This window comes from Calypte anna, chromosome 1 (genome assembly GCF_003957555.1).
Source record: "Calypte anna isolate BGI_N300 chromosome 1, bCalAnn1_v1.p, whole genome shotgun sequence".
Taxonomy (NCBI): domain Eukaryota; kingdom Metazoa; phylum Chordata; class Aves; order Apodiformes; family Trochilidae; genus Calypte; species Calypte anna.
In genome coordinates, this window is record NC_044244.1 from 24623716 (window position 1) to 24639683 (window position 15968).

Below are 15968 nucleotides of genomic sequence, written 5' to 3' on the forward strand. Positions count from 1 at the left end.
TTACCCGCTGTTCTTGCCGACAGCCCCACCGCAAAGCAGCCGCGGGCGCTGCTGCCGCCGCCAGCCCCGCTCCGCGCTCCCGCCGTGCCTGCGGAGCGGAAAGGGCCGGGAGGGCAGCGCGCTCAGCCTGCGCGGCCGCCGAAAGCCACGCACCAGGGCCCGCGGAGGAGCGGGACAGCCCGAGGAGCGCTGCCCTCTCTGCCCTGCCCTGCCCTGCCCGCCGCAGCGACTTCGCGGATGTCCCCCGGTGCAGGAGCCCTGCGGAGCCCGGCTGGACAGGGGCGGGTCCGGTGCCAGCGGCCCCGCACCGCTGCTCACCTGCCCCCCGCAGCGCCCACCCTGCGCGGAGGCTGCCTGCTCCGTGTGTCTCTGCGCTCCCGCGAAGTTCCCGGGCGGGGCACGGCACAGCGCAGCACAGCACTCGGGCCGCTCCGCGTCCTTTACCCGCTCCCGGCTCATCCTGGTCCCCGCGTCCCTCGCCTCGCCCCGTCCTCCCCGCGGCTGCGGGTCCTTACCAGTGCGGAGCGGGCTGCGCGCCGGCACTGCTGCCAGAGGGGCGAGGGCTGTACGCTAGAGGGGTGGCTCCGCGATCCTCGCCCGGGCACCCGCCACAGCACAGCCCGGCCCAGCCCGGGCGGGGCGGAGCGGAGCGGGACTCAGCCCGGCGCACCTCCGCGACCCTGCTCTGTCCGCTCGCTGCTTCCCTTCCTCCCTCCTTCCCTGCCTCCCGCCTCGCAGCCCCCTCCCTCCGTCCTACGGGCTGAGCCTCCCCGGCCCTGCGCTGCCGTCCCTACCTGGGGGCGGGGGGGCTGCGCGCCCCGGCAGGCAAGGGCCTCCTGCCCGGCACCTGGGCTGTGGGGTGGCTCTGCGCACCCTTCCCTCCGGCGCCTTCGCCGCGCCGGTGGCGGCTCCCAGCGGTAAATCAGCCAGTTCCCCCTGCTCCCTCCGCCCCTCCGGCGCGGTCCTGACCTGCCTCTGACTCACCACATCGCAGGAGCCCTGGTGCGCAGCGGGGGGAAGGAGGGAGGGGGCGCCTCCTTCCCTTCCTCTCTCTCCCCTCCCTACGTCCCTCCTTCCCCCCGCGTCTCTCTCGGCCAGGCTCCCCCAGCCGGGGGGCAGGACGGATGGATGTCGCGCACGGGAGCCACAAGGGGAACTGCTTCGGCCGCCCTTAGTGGCCCGTATCATGCACCCGGGCGTTGTCAGGCCGAGCGGGTACCGCTGGCGAGCAGGCGCAGCCCCCGCTGCGCGTTCGGCCTCTGGACACTACCAGGTATGTCTGCCCGTGAGTGATTCAAAAGCCCTCCCCTTAAACAGCAGGACTCTGGCATCTCTAGGCTTGTCTCCGGACCCCACAAGGTGTTTAGAGGAGAGCATGTTTAGCCCATTCTGCCCTTGTCATAGTGTCAGTGCTGGCTGTGCTCCGAGCATCTATCTGACCACTTGCAACTCAGAGCAAATAACCTCACTTCGTCTAGACCGTCAAATAGCCATCTCCCCTCTCAATGTGCGTCCTTCCGAGTACAAACCAGCAAGGGTTGGGGTCTCTCCCTTGTAGTGTTCGCAAGGCAGACGGTGGCTTCATTTTTCAGAGGTGCTGGGAAACTGAGGTGCTGAGCAATGCCATGTATGCCTGTGGAGTTGCTGTGAGACTGGAGATCTCAACGTCAGGGCCTGCACCAGAGGACCCATCTTTTTTGTGGTAATGAGTTTCAGCAGCTACTGATTTAAACCAGATTGTAAGTGAAAGGCTCCATATTCCAATAGAAGTTATTGGATACATCTATTTTCCCTTTGCATGCTTCCTTTTTTGGCCCCAACTCTTCTTCCCTTAATCATATCATTTAAACCAATGAATGCTTTGCATGAGTAAAGGACAGGGATCTGTAAGAAACATTGCCCAGTTCTATGATTAACCATGAGAAAAATGTCAGACCTTACATCAAAACATTTTGAAAGGAAAATTAAATAAAGTATGTATTTGGTTTAGGCATGGGATGTCACCATGAAGTGTATATAGAAAAAGCTGTACATCAGAACACAATGCTTTTAAAAAGCAGCTAGCCAGCCTTCCACTAATCTGCATCAGCAGCACTTTCACAGTTTGTTTATCTGACTCCTCTTTCCTATGGGCTTTTTGGCACAAGTGATAAAGACATCTAACCCAGCTATAGACCAATTCTCTGCAAAACAAATCTGTGATTAAGGCAGTGTGTAACATTTTATGTGGTTAACTTGTGAGATTCTTACTCTGCAGTATCTTTTACTGACAACAGATAGCAAAAAGCCCGTTTCAATAAGAGAAATGTATGATGGCTGTGGATGAGGTTACACTTACTGCCTTCCTCATTTCATGTATGTCAGCAACACACCAGAAATTACACTGAATGAAAATAAAACCAATCTTTTCTGCTCCCTGAAAGATAAAATTGCTAAAAAACAAGCAGCAATATAGTGTTCTGACTGATCCCGTCTCATTTATTTGAACTCACTGGAAATCACTTGCTGTAAAAGGAGTACTGAGGATGGAGGCACACAATGCCAGCCCCTAGATTGTGGTTACACTTAGACTGTGTTACTCACAAGGCTTTGATTATTGATCAGTTAACCCATACACATCCATAAAGTTAAACTAGATTTGGAAGAATTTTCCTCACTGGTTTTGAAAGAAAGAGATTAAGAAAAATATTTCAGTCTGGTGGCCATCTCTTAAGGACAGTCCCACATTATCTGTTCTTAGTCACTCAATTCCCTGTGCACCTGCCTGGGCTGGACAGCCAGGGCCCAAGCTGTTATCAGTGGGACAGCCTGTGCTATTCTAAAGCTAACAAATGGATTGTCACTAACATAAAAAGGAGAAACAGATGTTTCCTTTCCATTTTGACCATGCCGATGCCATGTTATTTTAGGTCAGCTGTATGAGACAAATACACTGTATTGGGGCTTCAATAATCCTTGCATACTCCCTTTGCTGTGCTTACAATGATGTGTATGCACTATGAGCAGCTTCTCAGAGGCCTGAAGCATCTTTAAGGTGAAGAAACTGGTGAACAAGAAACTATAATCTTCTTATTTATCATCTTGTTTTTCTTGTAGCTATTCTTGCTGCTCTCTCCAAAAGGAGGTGGTCCTCCACACTCTGTTGAAGTGCTTGGTGTAAGTATGATGGTGTGGCACATTTTAGAAAGCTGACGGCACTGGAAAAAACAATTCAAAAGTGTAAAGGAGAGTCTGTCAGGGTGATCTATTCAGCAAGAGAACTGGAACGCACCAGGGAGAGTATTGGCACATGCTTCCCATCCCTGACGTGTTTCAAGATAGGAAGCTGATGAGCAAACACTATCACTTGTCCAAGAATACACATAGTTAGAAAAATGAATTGCAGGGCTATGTTTAGGTTGAACTTTCAAATGTAAAGATGAGGAATGAAAATAGAGAACAATTTAGATTCTATGCATTAGCAGCAGTGCATCCCTGACAAACTAAGGGGCCCAGTTCCATCCTATGGGTTTGACTGTGATGTGTTCAGAACATAAGAAAGTATTTATCATAACTACAGCTAACAAAATGGAGTCAAAGGACAAGATTCACCTGGGTGCCCAACTCCTATCTATTTTCAATAAGGCAAAGATAGTTAAAAACCTTTGTGAATCTGAATCTAGCTACTTTTTTTTTTTTTTTTTTTTTTTAATGCAGAATTAAGAACGGGTCTACTATGTATTTCTGTAGGACTACACTATACTATATGGCACCACAGCCATATGCTACCACCAGTGGATATGCTCTTTGTCCTCTGCTGCACTCACACCTTTGGGAGCAGATATAAAATGAGAATGTCATTGTGACACTCCAGAGACTTCTGACTTAACAGGACTTACTCATGAGTACATGATTTCACAGGGAGCAAGACAGTGGAAAGGAATTAATTTAATGCTTAAGAACATGAGAGACAAAGATCTCTAGACCTGAGCTTAGTGGTGGTGGGTATCAGGTACCCTTCTGCCACAGTACTGTGGCATGTGAGTGAGTTGACAGTGGTTCAGTCTGAGTCTCCCTGGAGTGTGGTAAAAAAAGTCTTAGATGACCCCACCCAACCCAACTGTCTTTCAGACCAGTGATCCAAAGCTAAAATATCAATTCAACAGCCTGCTGGGGTAATGTGTAACTATCCTGTAGACCCTTGTTTTACTGGAAGGAAGCCTGTCCGCAAAAGTCAGGGGCAGGTCAGGGAAAGGGTTGTTCCCTGTGACTGTTTTGTCCTGTGAAGTCACTCTGACATAATCCACCTTTCAATGCTGCCTTCCCCAGGTTCAAAAGCATATGGTGGGAAGGGACAGGCTGTGTTGAGTGGGGTATTGGGCTTTGGAGAAAGTGTGCCTGTTACAATTGTTTTGCCTCTCTGGAAACCAGGCTAAATATCATAGTTGCTATTTAGCACTGCAGGCTACAAAGATTTGATCAGCACTGTGCTTTATGGCTATTTATTAGTTATCTAGGCATTTATTAACTAAGCCCATAGGTTCTACAAGCTAAATAAGTACTTTCTGCTTGTAAGAGGGTCAACAGGGGCACTAGAAGAAATTTCATCCTGGCTGAAGGCTGCAAGTCCCTTACAAAGCCAGAAATAGAAGGCTCCAGATAGAAATTCTAATCTCTAACCACTGAGCTGCCCTGGGCAGTTCTCCATTTGTATGGAAACACAGATATTAACCAAACATGTTTCCACTAATTGCACTGTCTATCACAGCTGCTTTCTTTTCTGTATTGAAGAAGCAAAGATAGTTCTTTTGTTTAACTTCACGGTGGTTTTCTCCTTAGTTGTCTTTCTGATTGTAACTGAACACCACAACTGAGCAATTCCAAAATCTGAACAGTGCAGGGACCAGCTAACTGGATTGCTTGAGAAGGGAGGTTGATATGGATGGGGTTAGTGAATTGGAAGTCTGCATTGACATGGGTCTGTGTCCCTGTTGTGCCAGCCGTAGAACCTCACTGCCCAGGTGGGAAGCTGGTACATGAAGTGCAGGAATTTATCAAAAACTAATCACTTAGAAGAACAAAGATTAGTTTACAGACAGATCAGCTCTTCAAATCCATCTGCTATGCAGTAACATGAGTGCTAGTGCCTGCAAAAGGACAAGGTCAGAGACTGAGGAAGAGGGTGGGCTTGCAGCAGCTGAGATTTGTTATTTTAAATCAAGGAGGCACCTCACCCTCTGGAAAGCAGCAGGAGAACTGGGAGGAGATGTTGTGGATTGCAGCCCTGCTCCTCACTTTAGCCTTGCCTCAATAGTGTTGAAATGTGTTAAATCCCTGAATGAGTATCTCTGAATCTACAAACCCCAATCATTTCAGGGGTGGAAAGCTTTACGGTGTTTATGATTTTATGCTCACATCCCTGACATGGATACAAGCCCAGTAACCCTCAGTACATTCACTGAGCTCACCCAACAGAAGCAAGGGCTTTCCAGCACATGCTATAGAGGACTTTTCTAGCATAGCTCACTGTGAACTGCTTCAGGCAAAACAGAGTGGCAAAACCTAAACCCAGTATCCTATATGTGCCACTTTGGCACTGCATATTTGTTTGAAATGAAATCGATGACATTCAAGAGTCAGATATTTGCAAAGTGAGAAATTTGCTGTATATTATATTCATATGTTCACTGGTATTGCACAGTTAGTTTTCTTAAAATTGTCTGATAAATGTTTCTTGACATTCTTTTCAGTACATTTTAAATGCATTTCTCTCCCTCCCCTTATCATTTTGACAGCAAACCAATTGTGTGTGTATTTTAGTAAAATCACTCTAATGATTATATTTCCAATATTCTTTTTGGACCAAATGCTGGAAAGTTTCTAGAAGTCTCTTTTCAGTCCAACTCGGGTTGTGATTGGGTTGGTCATAGCAGCCAGATCATTGGAAAAAGAAAATCTGCCTATTTAAAAGCATAGGGACAGGTCCTGCCTCCATATATGCATGCACTTGGTGAGCAGGGCAGGGCTGTGACTGTGCTAACATGTGTGTGAGCTCGTTTGAACAAACATAGGCCTGATTCAGCCTACTTTTGAAGGACAGGAGCTTCACTAGAGATAATTGGATGCTTGAAGTTAAGCACATACCTAAGTCTGGTGATGCTAGGTGCTACAGGTATTTGAGGACTGGTTTCTGTGGTTGTGCTCATCATTGTAGGTCACAAGGCAGGTCTGCTATGTGCTATTTGCACAAGTGTTGCTGTTGGTGAGCTCCTGCAAGACAAAAGAGAACCATCACTTTCAGATTTCTCCTTTGTCTAAAAGCATCTCAGAATGCTCCTGCATAAGGTAATACTGCTGTGAGCACTACCTCAGAGCACTATCTTCTTGCACTTGTAGCACTTTGCCTGTTATCACATTAACTCAAACATGTTTTCTTTACTGTATTTTCAACATAGGAGAGAGAGGAATGTGTTTAAAAACAGAAATCATCACTGCAAAACTTTCAAGGATTACAGGAAAAAATAGATCCTGTATCAACTTCCTTGGCATACTGTTGACTAGGCAGCAAGTGGAAAGAAAGGAGAGGCATGTTTGGTAATTAAATCAGTTGCATGTGTAAGTGTCTGCAAGTTTGGGAGCTTGCATCTTAGCTCTCCCTAACTACCAAACTGGAGGTTTTTGTCAAAATCACAGACTGATGTAGTTTATAGTGGGAATTTGCCTGGCATGCTCGGTTTTGGGAGAACTGTGTTTATCTAGGTTTCATCAGCATCACCTTATTACCACCTCTAAGGGGTTATGCGTAGTATTTTGTGTTAATTTGGAAAATCAGGTGCTTTATGTATGTATGACTGTATCAAATCTGTCTTCATTGTGGCCATGAAGAAGGCAGCTCTAAAACTCGCAGTGACTTTTTACTTAATGTCATTAAATATGAGCTATTTCCAAGAAGTAGTTTAGCATATATTTCATTTTATGTACAGTACCTATTTTGATTCATTTTTAAAGATAAAGAAATGTATCCTGTGACCAAGCCAATTTATTGTATATCAGGCCTGGATTTTGTTCATTATCATTAAAGAATGTACATTTTAAAGTTGACATTAGAATAGCATTGTTGATTCTGTAATGATGTAAGTATATGGTATTTGCCAAAACTGTATTTCATGAGGCTGGTTTAGGATACAGCCCAACTCATAAGAATCTTGATAGGAGATTATTCCTTTCAATAACTTTCATAGTTTAATTAGACACATGTGCTGATTATGAATTTAATACTGTGGAGAATGAAGTCAACATTAAATCTCATCATTTTAAATTAGGTAGGAGCACACCCACAATGTGTAGCCAGGAAATATTTATGCCCTTAATGATACATCTGTACTGATAGCAATATGTTTCTTCACACACACCAAAAAAAAAAAAAAAAGAAAAAGAAAAAACAAAAAAACAAAAAAAAAAGTAAAAAGCAGAGTGTCCTTGCACTGTTACTAAAATATTACATTTTTTTATTCCTTCAGGAGCTAGTAACACTGCTGTGTAATATGCAGAGAGAAGGCACGTTTAACATCTCAATAAGGACTCAAAGGACTCAGGTGAGTTTAAAGTTTAACTTTGAGTTTGGGAACATTTTCAAATCAAATGAAACAAGAAGTTTCTAGGTAATACTGAGCCAAACCACAAGTGATTACTTCAGCATTGTAATTTTGTATTTCTTTTTCTTCTGTCTGTTATGATAGTGTTTTTTAACACATGGTCTGAAGGCAAAGTTCAAAGTTAAAATGTAGGTCTTGTAAGAATGCCTTCCTGATTTTGGTCACTTTCACAGGTTTAATTTTATATCTAAGAAGAACAAAAGCATCCCACTAAGAACTGGGCAGTAGGAAAGGACACAAGTCAGACAAAATCCATCCAGCTCAGGGGATTTAACCATATAATGAGTACATCAGAAGTGAGGAACTGGAAGGGGATGCTTTTTTCCAAATTAAATGTCACTATTGGCCCTGCCTACCTGCCCAGCCTGCCTGCAGAGGTCTGGGAAAGGCTCAGGTGCTGTATGCTGCTCTTCACCCAGCTTGGTGGTAGCTCTGCATCTGTGCCAGTCCCTCATAGATATGGTGACTGTGTCTGCCCTCAGTTTGGCGGGGGTGTTTTTAATAGCATGCTCATTATACAGAAATATTTTCATTTGACAGACAATTTAAATGATCCTATAAAAGCTGCAATTACCATCAGGACAAATCCAGCTCTGATTGACTCCCACATTAGCTCCCAAAGTTTGACTCCCAACTAAGAGACAAGAAATATTTTACCCTTTATTTTTTCTTTCTTTCATCTGCTCTTCCCTCTTATAGCTGTCTCCCACATTAGTGTGCTGAAGAACATCTCAAACAATGTCTCTCTTAATCCTCCCCAAAAATTACTGCTGAGAAGTGCTACTAGCTTCATTTTACTGATATGGGACTGAGGAACAGAGAAAACTAATGTCTTGTCTAAGGTAAGACAGGAAGGAAACCTCTAGAGAAGAAAAGGGAGGAAAGTAGATTTAATATAGAATTCTTTTTCTGAAGGTTCAAAAATCCTAAAGAAAACATTTATTTTGATGCCTAAATAGGTCAGGGAGGTAAGCCTTATGAAAATAAAATTTAAAAGGCATCTTTGAAATTGGCATCTTGAATTACGAAGCTAATTATGAAAATATCCCCTTTGCCAATGTTGTGTTGTTAATCTATGCATTAGTAATTTAATTGTATAACCTGCTTCTCATGTAATTACTTCTTTGTGGAATACAGGGATTTTTGTCTGCAATAGCTTCTTGGGAAACAGGGAAGAAATCAGAGTGATTTGGATCATCTGCCTCGAGCATCCTGGTCACCAGGATGAAGGTCACCTTAGTCGCCTTGGTCAAGTCAGCTTGGGACACCCAGGTCCCTTCACCCTGTCCTCTCAGTCCTCTGAAAAATAAAGCATCAGTTCTACCAGACTCTCAGAAGTTGCACTGAAGAAGTTGCACTCAGAAGTTCCTGAAGGTAATGCAGGAAGATCGGGTATTTGTTGGGGGTTTTCAATTTCCTCTGAATGTGCAAGCCTAGACAGATCTTTTCAATCTTACAGTAGTTTTTAATGCTTTTCTCAGAGCTAAAATATATTGCGAACATTTTGGTGGTATGTGTTAGTGCTCTTTAATGACAATAATGATGTAATAACTGCTAACATTATCTTAGAAGGCTGTGATGTGTCTCATTGCACACATCCTATTAGCATCAATCAGGGCAGAGGCCTAATCTCAACCCAAACATGTCAGAGGAGTGGCTGGGGTGGAGGTCTGGCTGGAGATAGAAAGGAAAGGCTGCTTCTTTTTAGGAAGGAAAGAAAGAAAGAAAGGTCCCCAGCCCCATCACCCTGCTGAGGGGTGACCTCTGTGTTAGGGGTGATTTTGCTTCTGCTCCCAGCCTCTCCCCTCATCTGGGCAAGACCCAGCTCACTTCATATGCTTCTTGAGAGGCCCAAGGTGGAGATCTTGTCCCTCTGATCTCCTTTTATAGTAAACAGCATCACAGAGAAAAAAGTCTGAGACTGTTTACTCAGTGTATATAAAATATGAATCACTTTGTTTTTCTTTAAATGCTACATACAAGATGCGGGGCATCTAATGCTTCTTCTCTTCATCTCAGTTACAGACAGACAGTCAGACAAGAAGAACCCAGTTTTTCTGCCTGTGTGCTACCAGGGAAGCTCTGAAGCAAATGAAAGAGGTGGAAGTTTCAAAACCAATTAATTTAGGTCAAGTCTTAGTGGAAATACTCCAGCTAAGTTTTGCTGTCTCCAGAGCTGTCCAAGAGATTTTGAAGCAGATCATTTTTGTTTTGAGGGTGTTTTGTTTGAGTTTTATTTGAGAAAGCAAAACAAAAAATCCACAGATGAAAACATAAATACTAAACATTTCCACAGTACCTAAATATCTTGGCTCAAGACTGCTGGTGTATTTTCTCATTACCGAAGGTAACAGTAGACCACACTGTAGAGTTCTCTCTCTCTCTTTTTTTTTTTTTTTTTTTTTTTAAGATTGAAGAGGCATCAACCAATAAAGGGATAAATTTAGTAGTTGTGATAATTAACAGTTTCATTAAAGTTTACTTAAAGGCATGGCTGATGAGATGCCCATGGGCTACCCATCTAATTCTACCCTGGTAGTTTTGGAGGTAATTCTTAAATGGGCACCACAAGTTGGCAGATATTTTGGCTCACGGACAACATTTTTTCTCTTCTGCTGTTCCCATGCTGGCAGTTCAATAGTCTGGCCAGTATTTACTTTGTGTGGATCAGGTTGCCATTTTTTAAATGTGAAATTTCTAGCAAGGGATTTCCTAATCGTTTTTTCACTGGCTTGAATGCAAAGTGCAGCTACCTCTTTCTGGGTGGAACCAACCTCTGTGCCTTTTGCAGGGATACAGAGGTGCTGCTGCCTGTCCTGATGCCCCTGCCCAGTCTCAGGGCTGAGTGCTGCTGCCGCTCTGAATACTTACAAATGGGTTTGAAAGGCTACAGAAATGTCACTCAGACATAACCTGCAATTTTAGAGACAGGCCAGGTGAGAGCATCTGGAGGTAGGTCTAAGGTGGCAGCATGCCTTGGGCTTGCAGCAGGACACAGCTGGTAAAGCTTTGGGAAAGGCCAAAAGCTGTGTCTTAACCAGGTTTGACCTGAGCTGCTGGAAGCAGGCGATGTTCACAGACAAGCTGAAAGGCTGACTCGGACAGAGGGGTGAAGTGTGTCTTGTAGATGATGAGACTAATTTTAGATGCCTGTGTGTTTCCTGGAATAGCTGACAGTATTGATTACACCTCCACGCAGCTCATCCAGCACCCAGCTCACACACAGACATCTGCAAGTAGGTACCTCCAGGCGGGTGCCTTCATCACCAAGTTGAGCTGTACCTGCCAAGTCTGGAATGGCAGGAGAGCTGGGACTGCAGCTGAGATGTTCTGTGTGGGTGAGTTCACTCCAGGAGAAAAGAGAAAGGCTTTCAGAGTGAGAGCCAAATGGAGAGCTGGAAGAGGAAAGAGAAGATCACACCGAGAAGTGGTCAGGAGAGAAGGAAGAGAGGTACAAGCATAGATGTGAATTTTCAAGAAGACTGCAGCTGCCACAGATCCTACAGGATTATTTTGGAAGCACTAACAGGTTGAACTAGCTGATGGTGCAGCTTTTGCTCTGAGAGGTGTCCAGGAAATCCCAGCTGAGAGCAACTCCTTTTGCATGTGCATGGCCTCATACCTGGTGCTTATTGAAGGGCTTGCTAGAATAAGGGAGGAAAGCTGCCATTAGATGTACAACAGTTTGGAATTGATAGGCTGCGTTTAAATAAGATTGCTTTAATTAATCACCCTCCTGGGAATGTGACAGATCCTGACAGATGCCATCTACCCAATCGCATCAATCTGCTCAGTGTGGCGGCAGCGCCGTGTGGGCCACCCAGCTCTGCCTTGGCACAGAGCCAGCAGCCAGGGTGATGGCCACAACCCCAGCCCTTGGGACAGAGCAGAACAGCCCAGGAGCAGCTTACAGCGGGCGCAACAGCAGCCAGGGAATTCAAATGAAACCACTTGTTAGATTCTGCATGACCTTTTCCTTCATTTGCAACAGAGATGATGTGTTTCCTGGGGAAGATGAGAAAAGGACAAGGGTATCTCTCCCTTTAGATATTTGTAGTGGTTCTGCATTCTGAGGGTTTTTTAAAAATATGATGCAAATATTTTTTTCATTAACCTAGGATCATATTTTATATTCTACTTTCTCAGTAAGGAGCTTTTTATTAAAGACACCGGATAGAAGCTAACATAGGGCTAACATTCAGTATTTTTTCAAAATCCCCAAGTCAGGAATTGATCAGGCTTTCTAAATAAAACTGAAATAATGAAAAATTGCCATTAATTTTATATTTTACTTTTGCTACTGTAGATGAAAGTAGGTTTTGAGGACTGGCTGATTTTGGGGTGTGATATTCTAATTTCTCTGCAGGATAGCATCATATCTGAATTCAGCATCCTCTACAAGCCTCCGTGGACACCTCAGTAGTAAATACCCAGGAAGATGACAGATGGTTCACAGGAAACCAGCTCCTCATCTTTGCACAACAGTTTCTGCCTTTTCTTAGGAAATAATTTTTCATAGCCAAGTTTTGGAACCAAAGGAGTTGTCTCAAGTACTTCCCCAAGTTTTCCAAACCTGAGTTGATAAATAAAATAATATCATTTAAGTATTTAAAAAAATAATAATATTTCAGAGTGTGATACTAAGAAAACTATGACACTGCCACCTCGTGGATTCTGAGATAATATCTAGATCATATTTTACCATCATTATTTACATAGTGACATAAACATGTGTTGTACTCATTGGAGAAATCAATAGCTCGTTGCTTACCCACAGAATTTTGTGATATAGCATCCTGATTATTGTAAGTATTTAGGCTTCTAATGATACATATTAAGATGTTACTGTGATTTATGTGAGCAATTGCATAAGTGAAGTTCCAAACACTTCCTTTCTGCTTTAACGTTAGGAGGCTTATTCTCACATAAGCTGTGATTTAAGATCAGTAGTAGTCTAAACTTGCCAGTTACTCAGTTCCTCTATACAATCTACAAAAGCTGAGGCTATACTGAGATGTAGTGATTCCTGCTAATTGTGCCTGGGGTTAAATTCTAAAATTGTTGAAGGCTGTTAATATAAGGAATAAGAAACTTCTCCATGTGAAATTGCTTATTGTAATACAAACTGTATTTCATAATTAACCTCTGAAAAAGCCTGCATCAGAGGAATCCTTTCACCTCTGATATTTTGGTGTATAAATAACATGGACTGTGAAGTGCTCTATTCTGTTGAACTCAGTGAATCAAGGAAAAGGGATAAAACCAAAGCAATCTCTTTTTGCAGAAGGATCTGAACCATTCCTTCAGCACATCATCAGTGGCTGCCAAATGAATCAAGGCATGATATATGGAAATGAGGAAAAAAAACCATATCAAGGCAACTTCAGTGATGCCCTTGCTTTTTTGAGTTTATGAAGAACTGCACCAGGATGCCCAAATCCCATACATGTGGAAGCCAAAATCTGAAGCAGAGCTTCTTGGAAAACATTGCTGCAGCTTGATGTGCAGCATGAATCCATCCTGAGACCAAACTGTTGGCAGCTGTAATAAAACAGTGATATCAATATTTGTATCAAGACAGCTCATCCCTTTAGGGGAATGGAAAATAGGACTTCTGCATATTTAAAAGTCAGCTAAGAAGACATCTGTGAGAGAAGAGCTGTTGTTGTACAAAGAAAAAACAGAAGGTAGGGGAAGGGTGTTAAACCTTCTAAATAAACAATGCTTGAAGACTGCTTTAGTCCAAAACCTGGAAAAGAGACACCATCACTGGCATAAACTCCATTATGGTTCATATTTAAGGCTAGACAGTGATTCATACTGTTTCACTAGACTCAGCATGCTGCAAAAGGCACTTGAAATAATTAACATTTAGAATTAAACTACTCAGATTTCACATCATCAAACATTTAACTTTCTGTAATTCCCTTTGCAGCTGCGATTTATTTGCATTTATTATTTTCTCTATTTACGGTCCTCATTTCTTTTTAAGTTGCTCATACTTCCTTCTTCTTTAAGTCTGTACACTGGCTTATTGTTTTGGTTTTCGCTCTGGTGTCTTACTCATACTCACACTCCTGCTGGCTAGTTACAAAAGTGCATTGCATCAAATGTGGTGCTCAAATTGCTGAAAGCAGTTTTCTATTTATTTATTTTAATTATGGCTTTTGCATTACTTGGTGTCCATGATTACTCATTACTGTAGTTTTATTGTTTAAGATTGGCAAGAATATCACTAAATATGTTTTTTCTTTCTCTCTCTCACACACACAAAAAAGTCTTGTTTTGATAATGTTTAAGAAAGAACACTTGTGAAGAGGAAGTGTCGTTATATCCCAAAGCCTGTATCAAGAAGTGTAAATCAGAGTTCTCAAAACAAGAAAGTTACTGAATTTCTGGAGAAAAAGGCCTGAGAGATCATTTGAAAAGAATGGACCTGCAAAATATTTGAAAATTCACCAGCTTTGACAAAATGCACTTTGAAGGTATGGTTGCACTGGGAAAATTCAGAAAGTACTTATAACCATAGAAATGAAGGAAAGGTCCAGGGAGAGACACTGACTACATGAGTATATAAAAATGCTCATAATGGATCAGGACAAAAGTCAAAAAAACTCTCAAACTTCTGACAGTCACCCACAGCACACATTTGGGGAAGAAGCATAAGACCAGGCAAAAATGCAGGGACATTTTCCCTAGTTTTCCTGCCCAGTTTCCAACACCACATCTGGAGGATTTCCTGAGCCAACTGCAGAACCTCAGATTTTTGTTTCATTGCTCTTGATGGACAGTTCTCCTGTCCATTTTTCCTATCATGTTTTGTACTTGTGCATATATATCTGACCTTCAGTATCCTCTGCTCATGAGCTCCAACATTTAACTAGAATCCATGAGGGGAAAAAAATCCCAGTGCTTTCTCCTGTCTGTTTTAACCCCTCTGCCTTTTCAATTTGTTTGATTTCTTCCAATTCCTATATTTTTAGAAATGCTGAAAAAAATTTCCTTATTTCCTTTCCTTTTTTATTATAGTGTAATGCTTTCACTTGTCTGTACCTCTTACATTTCCCCCTCATTGTCCCTTTTGCAGGCTGGCAAATCCCAACAATTTAGTCCATTTTTTGAACATCATCCTTGCCACTTTATTCAACCTTGTCTAATTCAATAGTGTTTTAATGTCAGTTCAGGATCCTTATGAAAACAAGTATTTTCAAAACCAATAGATTTTTCTTAATAATAGTATGATGTTTCAGATTTTGAGAATATACAAGTTTCTTTTACAGTCTGTTTTCTTTCAGAATTATCTAGAGAGTTTGTCAATAAGGTCTCAAAAGCCAAATTAATGCAAACTGGGTGTGAACTGTACACCCACATGTATACAATTGTTTCTTCATTGTTTATACGATTTATTGCATGTATCTGGCTGTGTAATTCTTAGCCCTTGTGCTTTCTCAGTCAATTTTGGGAGAATCTGTTTATCCCTCAAGGGAAATTATGGGAAAGTACTGGCAGGCTATCAGCTTTCAACTGAGTTAGTCAGCATCCTTGTTGCAAAGTATTAGGTAAAAAAATACAGGTCTAACTGTAGTTTGCAGTGGGATAATTGACTTGCTCTCCAGGTACTTCCAAAGGAGAGTGAATTATTTAGGGTTTTGTGTTTGTGGGTGGACTTTATGGTTAAAATTTGAATAAGAGCTTCCTATTCTGGTATTTGACATAATTACAGTGAGAGGATTGATCACACTTGGATTGAAGCCTGGAATAAAGACAAAAGGTGCTGGTCAACACTGCTGAACAGAACAGAGGACTCAAGAAAACCAAGTGCTTGGATCTGCCTCCTCTTGATACCCACCAGAGCTGTTAAGCTGACATAGGTCCCTGGATTTTGTTGATGAGCTGCTTTTCACATAGCTCATCACCTCAGAATTCAAAACACAAAGCTCAAGCTCCTATAATTGCTGAAAATGAGATTCACTGCACCTAATTTTGAGAGTGTGAAAGCCTGGTGTGTAATGTAAACTAGTCAAATCCTGTCTGTAGTCAATGAAGAGAGATGGATCCATCTGGAGAGCATCCATTCTGCTTACTTGAGACTTCACTTGTAGCATTCCTTCAGCAGCCCAGACAACAACTGTAGACATAACTTCTTAGAAAGTTGGTGCTAGGTGGTTCCCATTCTGAGAGCTGTCCTGGACTCATACACAGATAGAAAATAAACTTATTTGTAAAGGGACATGACTAGAGCAAAAGGGAGAGTCTTGTACACAGGTATGGAATGAAAAGGTTCATGGAGGGTGTTGTAAGACATAGGTCAAGAATAGACAGATTGTCATCTGT

At 42.8% G+C, this 15968-nt stretch overlaps 1 protein-coding gene and 1 long non-coding RNA gene across 6 annotated transcripts in view; one reads left to right on the forward strand and one right to left on the reverse strand.

Moving 5' to 3' along the window:
* The window catches only part of MET (MET proto-oncogene, receptor tyrosine kinase), a 93863-nt gene extending 92838 nt beyond the window's left edge, over nucleotides 1-1025 (reverse strand). Inside the window, exon 1 of one of the 3 annotated variants that reach the window (XM_030464735.1) lies at nucleotides 516-651. The gene's annotated coding sequence lies outside the window, so the exon portion shown is untranslated. Of the gene's footprint in view, nucleotides 1-4; nucleotides 101-515; nucleotides 652-969 lie in introns of those variants that run through there. The other 2 variants (XM_030464745.1, XM_030464726.1) reach the window with 2 other exon arrangements.
* Nucleotides 821-12051, forward strand: LOC115599615. 3 transcript variants are annotated; one of them, XR_003988535.1, is made up of 8 exons: nucleotides 821-1273; nucleotides 1593-1739; nucleotides 3097-3156; nucleotides 7500-7574; nucleotides 8334-8476; nucleotides 8772-9008; nucleotides 9654-9734; nucleotides 12001-12051. It is a non-coding gene; the product is annotated as an uncharacterized LOC115599615 (long non-coding RNA). The 3 variants fall into 3 exon arrangements; XR_003988536.1 differs by lacking the exon at nucleotides 12001-12051 and having other exon boundaries at nucleotides 1593-1702; nucleotides 9654-9886; XR_003988534.1 differs by lacking the exon at nucleotides 12001-12051 and having other exon boundaries at nucleotides 9654-9885.
* Nucleotides 12052-15968: the final 3917 nt, after the last annotated feature.